At 47.5% G+C, this 13,864-nt stretch overlaps 1 protein-coding gene and 1 pseudogene across 2 annotated transcripts in view; both read right to left on the bottom strand.

Moving 5' to 3' along the window:
- The window catches only part of LOC134351276 (chemokine-like protein TAFA-2), a 678,364-nt gene that overhangs the window by 567,633 nt on the left and 96,867 nt on the right, over positions 1-13,864 (bottom strand). The window lies entirely within an intron of this gene.
- On the bottom strand, positions 10,860-10,992 carry LOC134352414 (U2 spliceosomal RNA; annotated as a pseudogene).

Below are 13,864 nucleotides of genomic sequence, written 5' to 3'. Positions count from 1 at the left end.
TATACATTTAGATACAGTTTACAAAATGAAACTAAAAAAAAATGCAAGACTAGATCCAAATCCAGCTACTGGAGGAATTTGGCAGGGCAGGCACATCTGGAGAGGAAAATGAACAGTTGATATTTTAGGTCAAAACCCTTCATTGCCAGATTCCAGTCTCTTGTGTCTCCAAAGAAAGATTTCCACTTGCATGGTTGCTTTCACAGCATCAGGTCAGAAAACATTTGTAGTGTGAAAACCATGGAGGTCAGTTTGTGCATAGCAAGATCCCACAACCAGCAAAATAATCATCACCAGAATATTTTTGTTATGCTAGATGGTTATTGGCCATAATATTGGGGACAACTACCCTGCCTATGAGTATATGGTAAGTACCTCATAAAATTTAAGCACAAGAGATCCTGCAGATGGTGGAAATTCAGGGCAACCACAGAAAATGCTGGAGGAACTCAGCAGATCAGGCAGCCAACAGTCCCTCTAATCCACGCAGGTGAGCAGCCGCACGGTAGCTGAAAGGCTGCCAAGCACATAGCCTTTGTTGCTATGTAGCTGGAATTGGAACCAGTTAGAAAAAGTTTACAAAATGCGGAAGATTTTCTTTGTTGTACTGTATTTCATTATACCCTTTAATAAATAAAATCAAAAGAATGTTCTTTTTCATTTTTCATTCTAAATATTGATAGTATGCATATTACAAACAAAATTAAGGGCCACGCAGTTTTCAGTCCATATAAAAATTTCCTTCTCAGAGAAATGGTTGGACTGCGAACCTGTAAAAAATATAGAGGGAATGTTGCAGGCAGCTCTTCCTAGCTTCTCACTTCATCCTCTCTCCGCCCAAACATCTATCTTCCCCCCTCTCCTGCTTCCATCTATCACTTACCTACTTGGACTCATTCCCCTCTCCCCCACAATACCTTATTCTGGCTTCTTCCTCCCTCCATCCCAGTACTGGTGAAGGGTCTCAACCCGAAACATCGACCTCACAAATTTGTTAGCAATAAAAGCATAAGGACTGGAAAGATTTGTGCTGGCTGGCTGACCGCTGTCAACAAAAAAAAACAGAAGATACCGCAAATGTTGGGAAACTGAAGTAAGATGCTGAGAAATACTTAGCAGTCCAGGTGATATCTGCAGAGAAGGGAAATTGATCCGAAAGTCAAGGTGGTGAAGGCCTCTGAGACATGAAAGATTAACTGGTTTTGTCCAAGCTGAGGAGCTCTTTTGCCAGTACTTCGAAATTCAAGTTTCTTACACACATTCATAGTAAATACAAGAAACATAATAGAGTCAATGAAAGACCACATCAAACAGGACGGACAAACAACCAACGTGTAAAAGAAAACAAACTCTGCAAGTACAAGAAGAAAGAAATAATAATAAATAAATAAGAATAAAATATCGAGAAAATGAGATGAAGAGTCCTTGAAAGAGAATCCATTGGTTGTGTGTCCAGTTCAGTGATGTGGTGAGTGAAGTTATCCCCGCTGGTTCAAGAGCCTGATGGTAGAAGGGTAATAAATGTTCCTGGGGCTGGAGGTGTGAGTCTTGAGGCTCCTGTACCTCATTTCTAATGGCAACAGCCTGAATACAGCAGGCAATGCCAAGGGAAGAATGTTCCGCCAGTACAGGAAATTAAATGCGAAGGTTCACTGATGGTTTTAAGCTGTTTAATTTGCTTTGAAGGCTAATCAGCTGCTTCTCACACAGGAGGTGGTACGTATATGTAACAAGCTGCCAGAGGAAGTGGTTAAGGCTGGTACAATGTCAACTTTAAAAGACACTTGTACCTGGACAGGAAATGTTAAAAGGCTTATGGGCCAAATGGGGCATCTTGGTCAGCTTGGACAATTTGGACCAAAGGGAGCAGCTTCTATGCTATGAAGAGCTCCTTAATGAATATAAAGATTCACAGGATCTCCTGAATTTTTTATAAAAATACTTTTTACCAACTACAACTTCTTTTTATAGCCTACATTTCTATAAATTTTCCCTTTCAACAAGAAAAATTAATAACTTACAATTATGACTCTTCATTCAATAATCTGTATATTTCTTGAAGGCATCTCTGTCCCTTCCTTGATGTTCAGTTCATATTTTCCCTTAGCTCCGTTTTAATTGATCTGTATCACATTGCTGAATGTAGCGGTTAGTTGTGTGCAAATTGGCCACCTGATTTCACACACTACAGAAGTGACAACTCGTCAAATGTAACTCATTGTCTCTAAAGAACTTTAGAAAATGTCGAAGAAGATATGAAAGACAGCATTCAATGCACGTCTCTATATTTTCTCCCCAACATTGCCTACTTTAATGATTTATTTGTCTCTCTCAAGAATACAAATTGTTGCAGTCCATTCCCGAAAGAAAATCAGAAAAAGCTGGTTACACCATCTGGTGCGGAGGGGCCACTGCACAGGATCAGGAAAAGCTGCAGAAAGTTGCAACCTCAGCCAGCTCCATCATGGACACTAGCCTCCCCTGCATGCAGGACATCTTCAAAAGGAGATGCCTCAAAAGGCAGCATTCATCATTAAGGACTGCAATCATCCAAAACATGCCCTCTTCTTATTGCTAGAGAAGAGATCCAGGAGCCTGAAGACACACACTCAACATCACCCGTCCACCATCAGATTTCTGAATGGACATTAAACCATTCCACGAACACTACCTCACTATTTTCATTCTCTTTCTGCACTACTTAAGTTTTTTATATAGGTATATTTCTTATTGTAATTAATATTTTCTTTATGCATTGCACTGTACTGCTGCTGCAGAACAACAAATTTCACGATATATGTCAGCGATATTAAACCAATCTGATTCTAATACAGTTTACTGACAAGAAAGAGGCCAACACTATATTTGCAAATCAACCATGCTAGAAAGAAATGTATCGCTTTCATGGCTGCAGCTTCCTAATTTGTTCTTCAAGACCTTGTACAAGATGAAGTTTCCTCCTCTATGTGACTTTGCCAGAGTCTTGCAGAGCCAGAGTTTATATTTCAATAAAAGCACAAAGTTCAAGAAAAGGCCTCATTAGTGCTTTGTTAATGATTCACTGAGTCCTTACCCTTTAAGAGATCAGCATCAAATTAGCTGTTATACTACAGAGCTGGTTTTAATTTCATTTAATGATATAACATTATTGTCAAAATGTTATGCTCTTGTTGAGTAAAGTGTAAACTCAGAATTAGGAAACACAAGTTTGGTGATAATTGTGTCTGTACTATCGTATCTTCTCTTTCCTAATCCTTCAGTCTACCATATTCTGTGGGATTTGGGAATATCTGTACATTGTTTTAACCAGGAAGCAAGGTTCCCAATCAAAGGCCAAATGTTTCTATTTGTATGAAGCAGATGGAAATAATCAATAATGCAGGAGTGAGCAAAATAGTAATAGATCTTCTGCTATTTTTACCATTACTTGGAAACTTTGCTCCCATGCTAAGACACATTTATGTAGGTTAACCCTATAAAAGAAGAAAACGGTTTGCCAAAGGTAAATTGTGATAAATTCCATCAGAATCTTTAGAGCAGGGAAATTTTCTTTCAGGCCTGAGAGTTGGTTCGAATACATAATGTCTACACTCTGAAATATAGAACTATGCAAAAGTCTTGGGGACATATATATAGCTAAGACTTTTGCACAGTACTGTAGTAATTTTATGTATTGCTGCAAAAAAAATAATTTCATGAGTGATGATAAACCCAGTTCTGATATGGGTCTCTATTGTGGACTGTAAGTGGGAAGAGGGCAGAGAGAGTGGAATCACAGTTGGGAAAAGGGGAATGGAGAGGGGAGGGAGCAGGAAGCACCAGGGAGGCTTTCTGTAATGATCAATAAACCAATTGTTAGGAATTCAATGACATTGTCCGGTGTCTTAGGACTGGATGCATCTCCACCTGCACCTTCCCCTCCCCTGGCACCCCTTCCCTGCCACCTGTCCCACACCCCTCCCGCGGCACTGCACCCTCGCCATTCCCAACATCCTTTGTCCCTCCAGATTTACAAACTCGCTCTCCCCAAATACAGTACTGTGCACCCTAGCTACAGTATATATACTGTATGTGCCTAAGACTTTGGTACAGTATTGTACCAGAAGTGTCTCAGTGTTTAGTAAACATTTAGTATACAATTATTGGAGAGTGGGAAAATGAGGGGAGATTTGGTAGAGGTATACAAAATTGTAAAGGGTATAAATAAATTAAATTAAATGCAAGCTGGCTTTTTCCACTGAAGATGGGTGAGACAAGAATTGGAGGTCATAAGTTAAGGGTGAAAGGTGAAATATTAAAGAGGTAACTGAGGGAGAACTCCTTCACTGGTGCATGCATGGAACGATCTGCCAGCAGAAGTGGTAGAGCTGGTTCGATTGCAACATCTAAGAGAAGTTTGGATAAGCACATGGATGGAAGCATTATGGAAGGCTATAGTCCAGGTGCAGCTCGATGAGGTTGGGCAGAATAATTCAGCACAGACTACATTTCACAAATGAACCATCATCAAGGACCCTCCACCAGGCTTCCCACTGCTGTCATCGGGAAGGAGGTACGACACAAACATGTTCAGGAACAGTTATTACCCTGAACCAGCGTGGATAACTTCACTCACCTCAACTCTAAACTGATTCCACAACCTTTCAAAGACTCTACAACCCATGTTCTCAATATTATTTATTTACTTATTATTATTTGTGCAGTTTTATATTTGTTTTCTTTTTCACATTTGGTTGTTTGTCAGTCTTTGTGTGTGGTTTTTCACTGATTCTATTGTGTTTCTTTGTTCTACTGTGAATTGCCACTAGAAAATTAATCTCAGTACATGGTGACATATCCATACTTTGATAATAAATTGACTTTAAACTTAAACCTTCAATATGGGCTGAAGGGCCTTTTACTGTGCTTTCGTGCTCTAGGATTCCAAGACTCTAAATAATATAAATTGTTATCGAGGTCAGCACAACGGTGCAGGCTAAATGGCCTGCCTGGTGTTCCACTGCTCTAAGCTCTGTATAAAACTAATAACTCTGACAAAATTAACAAAGAGTTATATTTATAATATCATCTATAAAAAGGACAAAGATTAGATAGCCGTGAATTGTAGGCACTATGTCACATATCTTCATCGCAGTCTGGTGTCAAGGGAATGAACAAATAGGAGATCATTCTGCCTCAGGAGCCTGCGATGCCTCTCAATAACATCATGGTTCATCTATGAAATATCTCCATATACCAGTCCTAATACCTTTGTTGGCAAAAATCTATACGTGTCAAATGTAAAAGGAGCAATTTATCAAGTGCTATCGGAAAAGGAATTCTCCCCACCCCTCTTCATCACAATAACTGCTTTGGTAAATTATCAGGTCTGTTTTAGGTAATCAATTTTTCTATGTCAACAGTCAAAATCTGGTGCAGGATCTGACCACTAGGCAGCACCTTGGTATTAGTTTCTAAGGATTCTGACCCGATTACATTACCATTTTGTATGCTAAAATATAATGTATCAACGGACTACTGACAAAAATAATGACAGTTTATTATTTAGAGAGACAGCACAGTAAAAGGCCCTTCTGGCCCAATGAACCTAGTTACACTGAAGTGACCAATTAACCAACGTCTTTGGAAAGTGGGAGGAAACAAGAGCACCCGGAGGTAACCCATGCAGTCACAGGTAAAACGTACAAACGCTTCACAGATAGCCGAGGGAATCGAACCGGGGTGGTGGGGCTGTAATACTGTTATGCTAAACACTATATATATTTTTTAAATTTCAAAATATACTTTATTCAAAAATAAATATATACAATAAACCATTCAATAACTTTTCCTCCTTTACATACATTTCCATTATACTCGGTACATATCCGTATTTATAGCCACCCACGTGGCACTCCAGTAGTTCAGCTTACTATATCATTGTTGAGGGGTATACTCCCCACCCACCGACCCCTCCCACTCCCACGGGTGGAGAAACCTATACTGTGGTCCTTCCCCACCGGGCCCTTGCGGAGGCTGCACCGAGTTTCAGTGCGTCCCTCAGCACGTACTCCTGCAGCCGAGAATGTGCCAGTCGGCAGCATTCTCCCACGGACATCTCCATGTGCTGGTAGATCATCAAGTTTCGGGCTGACCAAAGAGCGTCTTTCACCGAGTTGATGATCTGCCAGCAGCACCGGATGCTGGTCTCCGTGTGCGTCCCCGGGAACAGCCCGTAGATCAGAGAGTCCTCTGTTACGCAGCTGCTGGGGATAAAACGTGACACTAGCCCGTCCATCCTCCTCCACACCCTCTTTGCGAACTGACAGTGTGCAAAGAGGTGGGTCACAGACTCCTCCTCACTGCAGTCCTCCCGTGGGCAGTGGGGTGTGGAGACGACGTTCCGGGCGTACAGGAGGGCTCTGACTGGGAGGGCCCCTCTCACCGCCAACCAGGCGAGGTCTTGGTGCTTGTTGGTGAGATCTGGCGATGAGACATTTTGCCAGATGAACTGGACGGTCTGCTCAGGGAACCACCCCACTGTGTCCATCACGTCCTTCTCCTGCAGTGCCTGCAGGACACTACGTGCCGACCACTGCCTGATGGCCCTGTGGTCAAAGACGTTCTCCTGGAAGAACTTTGCTACGTAGGACAGGTATGCCGGCAACGACCAGCTGACTGGGGCGTTGCGCGGGAGTGGGGCCAGACCCTTCCTTCGTAGCCAGGGCGACAGGTAGAACCTGGGCACATAGTGGTACTTGGTGCCCACATACCTGGGTTCAAGACACAACCTGATGCAGCCACATACGAAGCTGGCCATCAGGGTGAGGGCGACATTGGGGACGTTCTTGCCCCCGTTGTCCAGGGACTTGTGCATGACGGTCCGTCTCACCCGCTCCATCCTGGATCCCCAGACGAATCTGAAGACAGCTCGGGTGATTTCCGAGCTGTAGGAGCGGGGGACGGGCCAGACCTGCGCCAAGTATAGCAGCCCTGAGAGCACCTCACACCTGATGACCAGGTTCTTGCCCGTTATCGACAGGGAGCGCCCTCCCCACAGTCCCAGTTTCTGTTTCACCTTGGCAGTCCGCTCCTGCCAGTTCTTGTTGCACGCCTCCGCCCCTCCGAACCAGATCCCCAACACCTTCACATGGTCTGACCTGATGGTGAAGGGGACACTGGATCGGTCGGGCCAGTTGCCGAAGAGCATGGCTTCGCTCTTCGTGCGGTTGACCCTGGCACCCGACGCTTTCTCGAACTGTTCGCAGGTGCCAATCAACCTGCGAACTGACCTCGGATCAGAGCAGAAGACGGTGACGTCGTCCATGTACAGGGAGGTTTTCACTTGGGTCCCTCCACTGCCTGACAGCGTCACCCTTCTTATGCCCTCATCCCTCCTGATGGCTTCCGCAAAGGGTTCTATGCAGCAGACAAACAAGACAGGGGAGAGGGGACAGCCCTGCCTGACTCCAGACCTGATGGGGAAGCTGTCTGTTTCCCACCCGTTGACCTGGACTGCACTACGGATGTCTGTGTAGAGCAGTCTAATCCAATTCCGGATTCCCTCCCCAAATCCCATTTTGGAGAGCACGTCCGCCATGTACGTGTGCGATATCCTGTCGAAGGCTTTCTCCTGGTCCAAGCTGATCAGGCAGGCGTCCACCCCCCTGTCCTGCACGTAGGCGATGGTGTCCCTCAGCAGCGCGAGGCTGTCTGAGATCTTCCTGCCCGGTACAGCACATGTTTGGTCTGGATGGATCACCTGTCCTAGAGCAGACTTGACCCTGTTGGCGATAGCCTTAGACAGGATCTTGTAATCCACATGCAGGAGAGAGATGGGTCTCCAATTTCTAATGTCCTCCCTTTCCCCCTTCTGCTTGTAGATGAGGGTGATGATGCCCTTCCTCATGGACTCAGACATACTGCCGGCAAGAAGCATAGCGTCGTACACTTCCAGCAGGTCTGGGCCCATCCAGTTCCACAGAGCCGAGTACAACTCAGCCGGTAAGCCGTCGCTTCCGGGAGTCTTACCGGACCCAAAGGAACGGATGGAGTCTGTCAGCTTGTCCAGGGTCAGTGGCTGATCCAGACTCTCCTGCTTGCCGTCGTCTAAGACCTGAGTGATAGACGACAGGAAGTTGCGGGAGGCTGTGGATTCTGTGGCCTTTTCGTCGTACAGACCGGCATAGAAGGACTTGCAGATCCTCCGTATGTCGGTCTGCGGGGACGCGACTGAGCCGTCCTCTTCCTTAAGGTTGTGGATCACAGAGCTCCCCCTGTGCACCTTTTGGAAGAAGAAGCGTGAGCACGTCTCGTCCTGCTCCACGGTTTGGACCCTTGATCGGAAGATGATCTTGGAGGATTCGGCGGCGAGGTGCTGGGCTTACCGGCCCTTCACCTCTCACAATTCCTCCCTGACATCCACCCCCTTCGACTGCAGGAGGAGAAGTTGCTGCAACTCTGTCTGGAGTTTACACAGTTCCCTCTGCTCCTGCCTTGCTTTCTGGACACCCTTGCGAATGAAGAACCTCTTAATGTTCTCCTTGGTGGCCTACCACCAGTGAACCGGGGAATCAAAGAAGGCTTTCAAGGTTCTCCAACCTCCGTACTCCCTCTCTAGTTCCTCGATGTTCTCTGGGGTCAGCAGCTTTAGGTTCAGCTTCCAAGTCCCCTGCCTGCCTTCTGGTCCTCCCGTAAGGGACAGATGGCTCTCAGAAGGCAGTGGTCAGAGAAGAACACCGGCGTGACGTCGGTGGACCTGACCGTGAGGGACTCAGACAGGAAGAGGAAGTCGATCCGGGAGCGGGCTAGCCGTCCGATTGTGTCCAGGTGGCTTGCGGCTGTGCTCCACCTGTGGGGGTGCCAAAGGCGTCGCGCAGCTTGGCTGTCTTCACCGTTTCCCTCAGGAGTCTGGAGGTACTGTCCAGCCTGCCGTCGGCGCTGCCGGGTCCTCCAGCCGCATCAATGGTGCAGTTGAAGTCTCCGGCCAGAACGATCCGGCTGGGACGTCACCAGCAGCTGCGGGAGCTGCTCGAAGACGGCCAGCCGCTCGCTCCGCACGGGGGAGGCGGACACGTTGATCAGCCGGAGCGGAGTGCCCCGGTATTTGACGTCTGCTACCAGGAGGCGCCCCGCAACCACCTCTTTAACTTGGGTGATTGAGAAGTTGCCTCCCCGCAGCAGAATCCCCAGGCCGGAAGCGCGACAATCGCTGCCCCTCGACCACACAGACAAACCTTTTTTCCACCACCGTGACCACCGACCACCTCCGGTAGTTCCGGAGGTGTGGTAGTCCGCACTCCTGGAGGAAGGTCACGTCGGTCTTTACAGTGTCCAGGTACTGGAGCGTGCTGACGCATCGCCCAGTACTCTTCAAACTTCGCACGTTCAAGCACGCCAATTTAAGGTCTGCCATCAATGTAAGTCCTTTATTTTGGCTGCTGTCCGTCCTCACCCTTGCCATCCTGAGCCTTCATTCCCACCGCCTTTGTGAAGTTTTCCACCTCCTGTGGGCTCAGGAACTGCTGGTAGTACTCCTCCCGTGTGTGGCCGTTCTGGTTCTGGGCCCGGGGGGGGGGGTTTACTTGCTGGGCTGCTTCCCCTTCCGGCTGCTGGGTGCCAGCCGTGGCTCTGCTCCCGGATTCCCGGAGCTGTGTGTGTCTGCTGCTCTCCACCTCCTGTACTTGGGGGGTGGCCAGCAGACTTTCTCCCTCCTCTCTCCTCCTCTCCACCTGTCCTGCCAACCGCTTCTTCCGCCGGGGCTGCTGGCCTCCCCCAACTCCTTCCTCCTCTGAAGAGGACAGGGTACCAGAGGCTGTGTGGTTCCCTGCCCTTTTCTTGTGTTGCTCCACCTTCTGTCCTTGGCCACCGCCTTTTGGGTCTTCTTGCGTTTCACGACCTTCCATTCCGTTTCCACCTCAGCTCTCCCCTCCTCCATGGACTGCTGCTCGTCGTTTGCCTGGTCCTGGAGGGTCTGCAGGGGGGTGGCTGGTCTTGGGGTGCTTGCACCTTCCTCCCTGGTCTCATCGTCCGTCCTGTCGGGTCCCTCGTCTGCAGCGCTGGCGGGTACGTCCGAAACTGCCTGGGCCCTTTCAGGGCCAGCACCTCCCCTGGTCGCCTGTGCGTAGGTGCCCCCATGCCTCGGGCAGGCTCTGTACAGGTGGCCAGCCTGTCCGCAAAGGTTGCAGGACTTGGCCTGCGTGCAGTCTTTGGTCAGGTGGCCTTCGGTTTTGCAGTTCTTGCACATCACCACCCTGCACTGGGCTGCAATGTGCCCTGCCTTGCTGCAGTTTCGCCACACCCTGGGTTGCCCCGCGTACACCATGTACCCTCGGTTCCCTCCGATGGTGAAGACGGAGGGGGGTGGATGACGCCGCCATTGGAATCCAACCTCAGCTTACCTTGACCTGCCGTTTGCTGGTCCAGATTCCCAGTCCGTCCTTCACGTCCGCTGGTGTTCCTACGCTCTCCACATACCGAGCGAGGAATGTAAGGACATCCACCACTGGCACGTGCGGGTTGAACATATGTACCGTGATTTTTCCTGTTGGGTAGCCATTGCAAAGAGGGCCTGTGCTTTCAGCAGCGACAGCGGCGCCTCTGTCCCCTTCAGCTGAAGCTGCTGGTACAGCTTCTGCCATCCTGCAGCCTGCCGGAAAGTGACATCGAAGAAACCTGCGAAGTCCCGGACGCAGTAGATGTCGTCGGGCGTAAATCCACAGCACTCCATCAAGACCTTCCGGATGAAGGTCTCTCGGGTAAAGCCGGTGCCCCCGTTCCGGTCTCGCACTGTCAGCCTGACAGTGTTCTTGATACCCGGGCCTCGAGCCGATGCATTGCTCGCTGCTGCCATCTTCTTCCTCACTGCTGTCGTCGCTGGTATGGGGTGTTAGATTGGAGGCCAATCAGCATTAGGATCCACCCGTGCGTCAGTGCGAACTCTTCTCCTCCGCCTTCCGGTCTGGTAAGAACAGATACTACACTTGATCCTAGCCAAAAGGCCGAGAATACTGTTATGCTAAACACTATATTACCCTGAATGCCGTATGTCAAAAGATTCACAAATATAGTCCACCTTTCCCACCAACCTGGCTTCACCCTTCACCTTCTGTTGGTCCTCCTTCCCTTCCCTTCACCTTTTTATTCTGGTGTCTTCCCCTTTCCTTTCTAGTCTTAAAGGAGGGTCTCGGCCCAAAACGTTCACTGTTTGTTCATTTCCATAGGTGCTGCCTGATCTTCTGAGTTCCTCCAGCATTTTGTGTGTATTACCATTAATATATAAATTTAGTTTGCATAAAAACACAATGATTCAAAGGAGCTTAAAGAAGCAATAAATATGTACTAAAAAACACAAAAGCAAAATGTGAAATGCTCCAAACAGCCTGAATCCATTTCATAATGGAAGATTTTTTTCTAAGGTCTCTGGTCTATTAGCAATTTATAGTGGTCTTATTGATAATTAATCTGGAATATTGACTGGATCTGTTCATTATTGTGAGTCCTCCATTGGTTGGGATCAACCAATGATGTTGCATCCCAATTGTTTACAGGATGCGCAAGCTGGTATGCAAGCCAGGACAGTGCGATATGGAGAGCAAGCTGTTGCCCGTACAGCAGGCTCTCCTTCTAATACAAAGGAACGGTGGAGACCAACACAGTTTAGCACCAGTACAGGAGTCCACAGGAGTTGACGTTCAGCGTTGAACTCAACATTGGACTGCCTTAGAGTCATTAGCTCCGGGTTTACCCCTGACGCCTTCCCCATGAGTGGATATAGCCGCAAGGCGGCTGAGGTTTTCAGTCAAAGTTTTCTTTCCCTTAGATGAGCTGCCAACCTCGGCTGATGAACCCTATCTACCTGAAATTCATCGTTAATCTGTCCGTTTTAGAATCTAATTTCAAGCAGCATTTATTTAATTTATTTATTTATTTATGCTGGGATACAGAGCAGAGCTGGCCTTCCGGCCCTTCAAACCACACTGCCTGGCAACCCTCAACAAACCCAATTAACCCTAACCAATTCACGGGACAATTTACAATGACCAATTCACCTACCTTTGGTACGTCTTTGGACTGTGGGAGGAAACTGGAGCACCTGGAGTAAAGCCAGGCATTCCAGGGGGAGGATGTACAGAGACTCCTTACAGAGGATGCTGGTATTGAACCCTGAACTCCGACACTCTAAGCTGTAATAGCGTGCTAACCACTAAGCTACCATGGCACCTTTACAATAGCATACCAACAAGCTAATGGTACTCTTCTGTATTGACGAGTTAAAGGCAAACAGAGGGTACTTGCATTAATGTGAGTATCCAAAAGCTGCATTATTATGTGGCAGCTCTCTCTTTATTGCTTGACTTTAATGTCCACTAACTGGCTCTTAACCATGGCACAGAAGGTTAGGTCTTGTCCTTTACATGCAAGTACCTTTTTAACAATCTGATGAGTGATAAAAACTGTCAACCATCCTCCCTGGCATCCACAATTAACTGTTACATATGGAGTCTTATTGCTTCAGATTTTGATAAAAAATTCTTCAGAGGAGAAAACCTTGAAAAGTTTGGGAAAATGATGTTAGAGTAGAAAGCTCACTCAAGGTATTGTAACAGACATGATTGGTCAAATGGCTTTTGTTCTCTCAGCAAAGCAAGGGTTAACATGCTTTGGACAGTCCCAAGCCCGGCTGCAAAAGGAGGAGGGCTGGGCATGGGGCTAGCAACCCCATCCCGTAAAAACCCAGAGCCACAGAAACACAGACAGAAACTCCAAAGGCCTCTTGGCTGGGAGAGGAAGAATCTTCGAAGATGGGCTGCACCTGGAGACAATTTGAAAGACTGGCCCAGGACAGAGAACTCTGGCGAGCTGCTATCGACAGCCCATGCCCAGTAGGTGTGATTGGCTTAAAAAGAAGGTTCTTTGTCAGAGAAGGAAGCTATCCGACCCATTAAGGCTATGCTGGATCTCAGAGCAATCCCATTTCCCCAGACATCCCTGTACCTATTTTTCTCACATGCCCATCCACATTCCTCCCCCAGGCTTCACTCACCTACGTTACAGTATAACTTGCCGTAGACAAATGATCTACCTGCCTAACTTTGGGATGTGGAAGGAAACCGGGGATCCTGAGGACAGCTGGAAGGACCGGCCCAGGACAGGGGAACTTGAGTGAGCTCCTGTGCCCCAGTCGGGTGATGGGTTCAGAAAGTCAGCAAGTAAGGGTTAAAATGTTGTGCTAACAGAACAGAGTGCTGACATTTTGTACAGATTTCCTCTGTGTGAAAGCTCACTGAGGCAACAATCAGAAGATAGTTGACAGAGACAGTGTGCAGACGTAGTGCAGTCACTTGGGCCCTTGAGAGCCTAACTCTTGTACAGCCTTTCTGTTCAAGCCTGGGAGCCAAGGTCGCCAAGCAGACCAAGACTAGATCAAGATACAAACAAAGCATTCTCGGACAACACTAATTTTACTAATTCTCAAGTGTCATTGGCCTTTAACTTGTAGATTTAATTGGTAATTAACACTTGAAATATGCATTATGATTGATATTTAAATATGCAAATGTTGGGATTCAGAAGTAGACAATATCAAGCAGTAGTAAGTCAAGGCAACTGGATTGCCTAGAAGACATCTCGCTACTCATCCGAGAGGCTTCTTCAGTTCTGATCCATGATGGGTGGTTTTCCAGCTGACAAACACTGAGGCTACGTCCACACTGGACCGGATAATTTTGAAAACTCCGGTTTCGCGTAAGAATAATAGGCGTCCACACCAGGCGTTTTTCAAAATACGTCCATCCACATTAGAATAGATATTTTTGCGAATCTCTGGGCATGCGCAGGACACACAGAAAACAAGCGAAGAGGAAGTGGTGTACTTGGTGAGCAT

The sequence above is a fragment of the Mobula hypostoma genome, chromosome 9 (genome assembly GCF_963921235.1).
Source record: "Mobula hypostoma chromosome 9, sMobHyp1.1, whole genome shotgun sequence".
Taxonomy (NCBI): domain Eukaryota; kingdom Metazoa; phylum Chordata; class Chondrichthyes; order Myliobatiformes; family Myliobatidae; genus Mobula; species Mobula hypostoma.
Note: the sequence above shows the minus strand (reverse complement) of the source record. Positions and strands in the feature narration are given on the sequence as shown.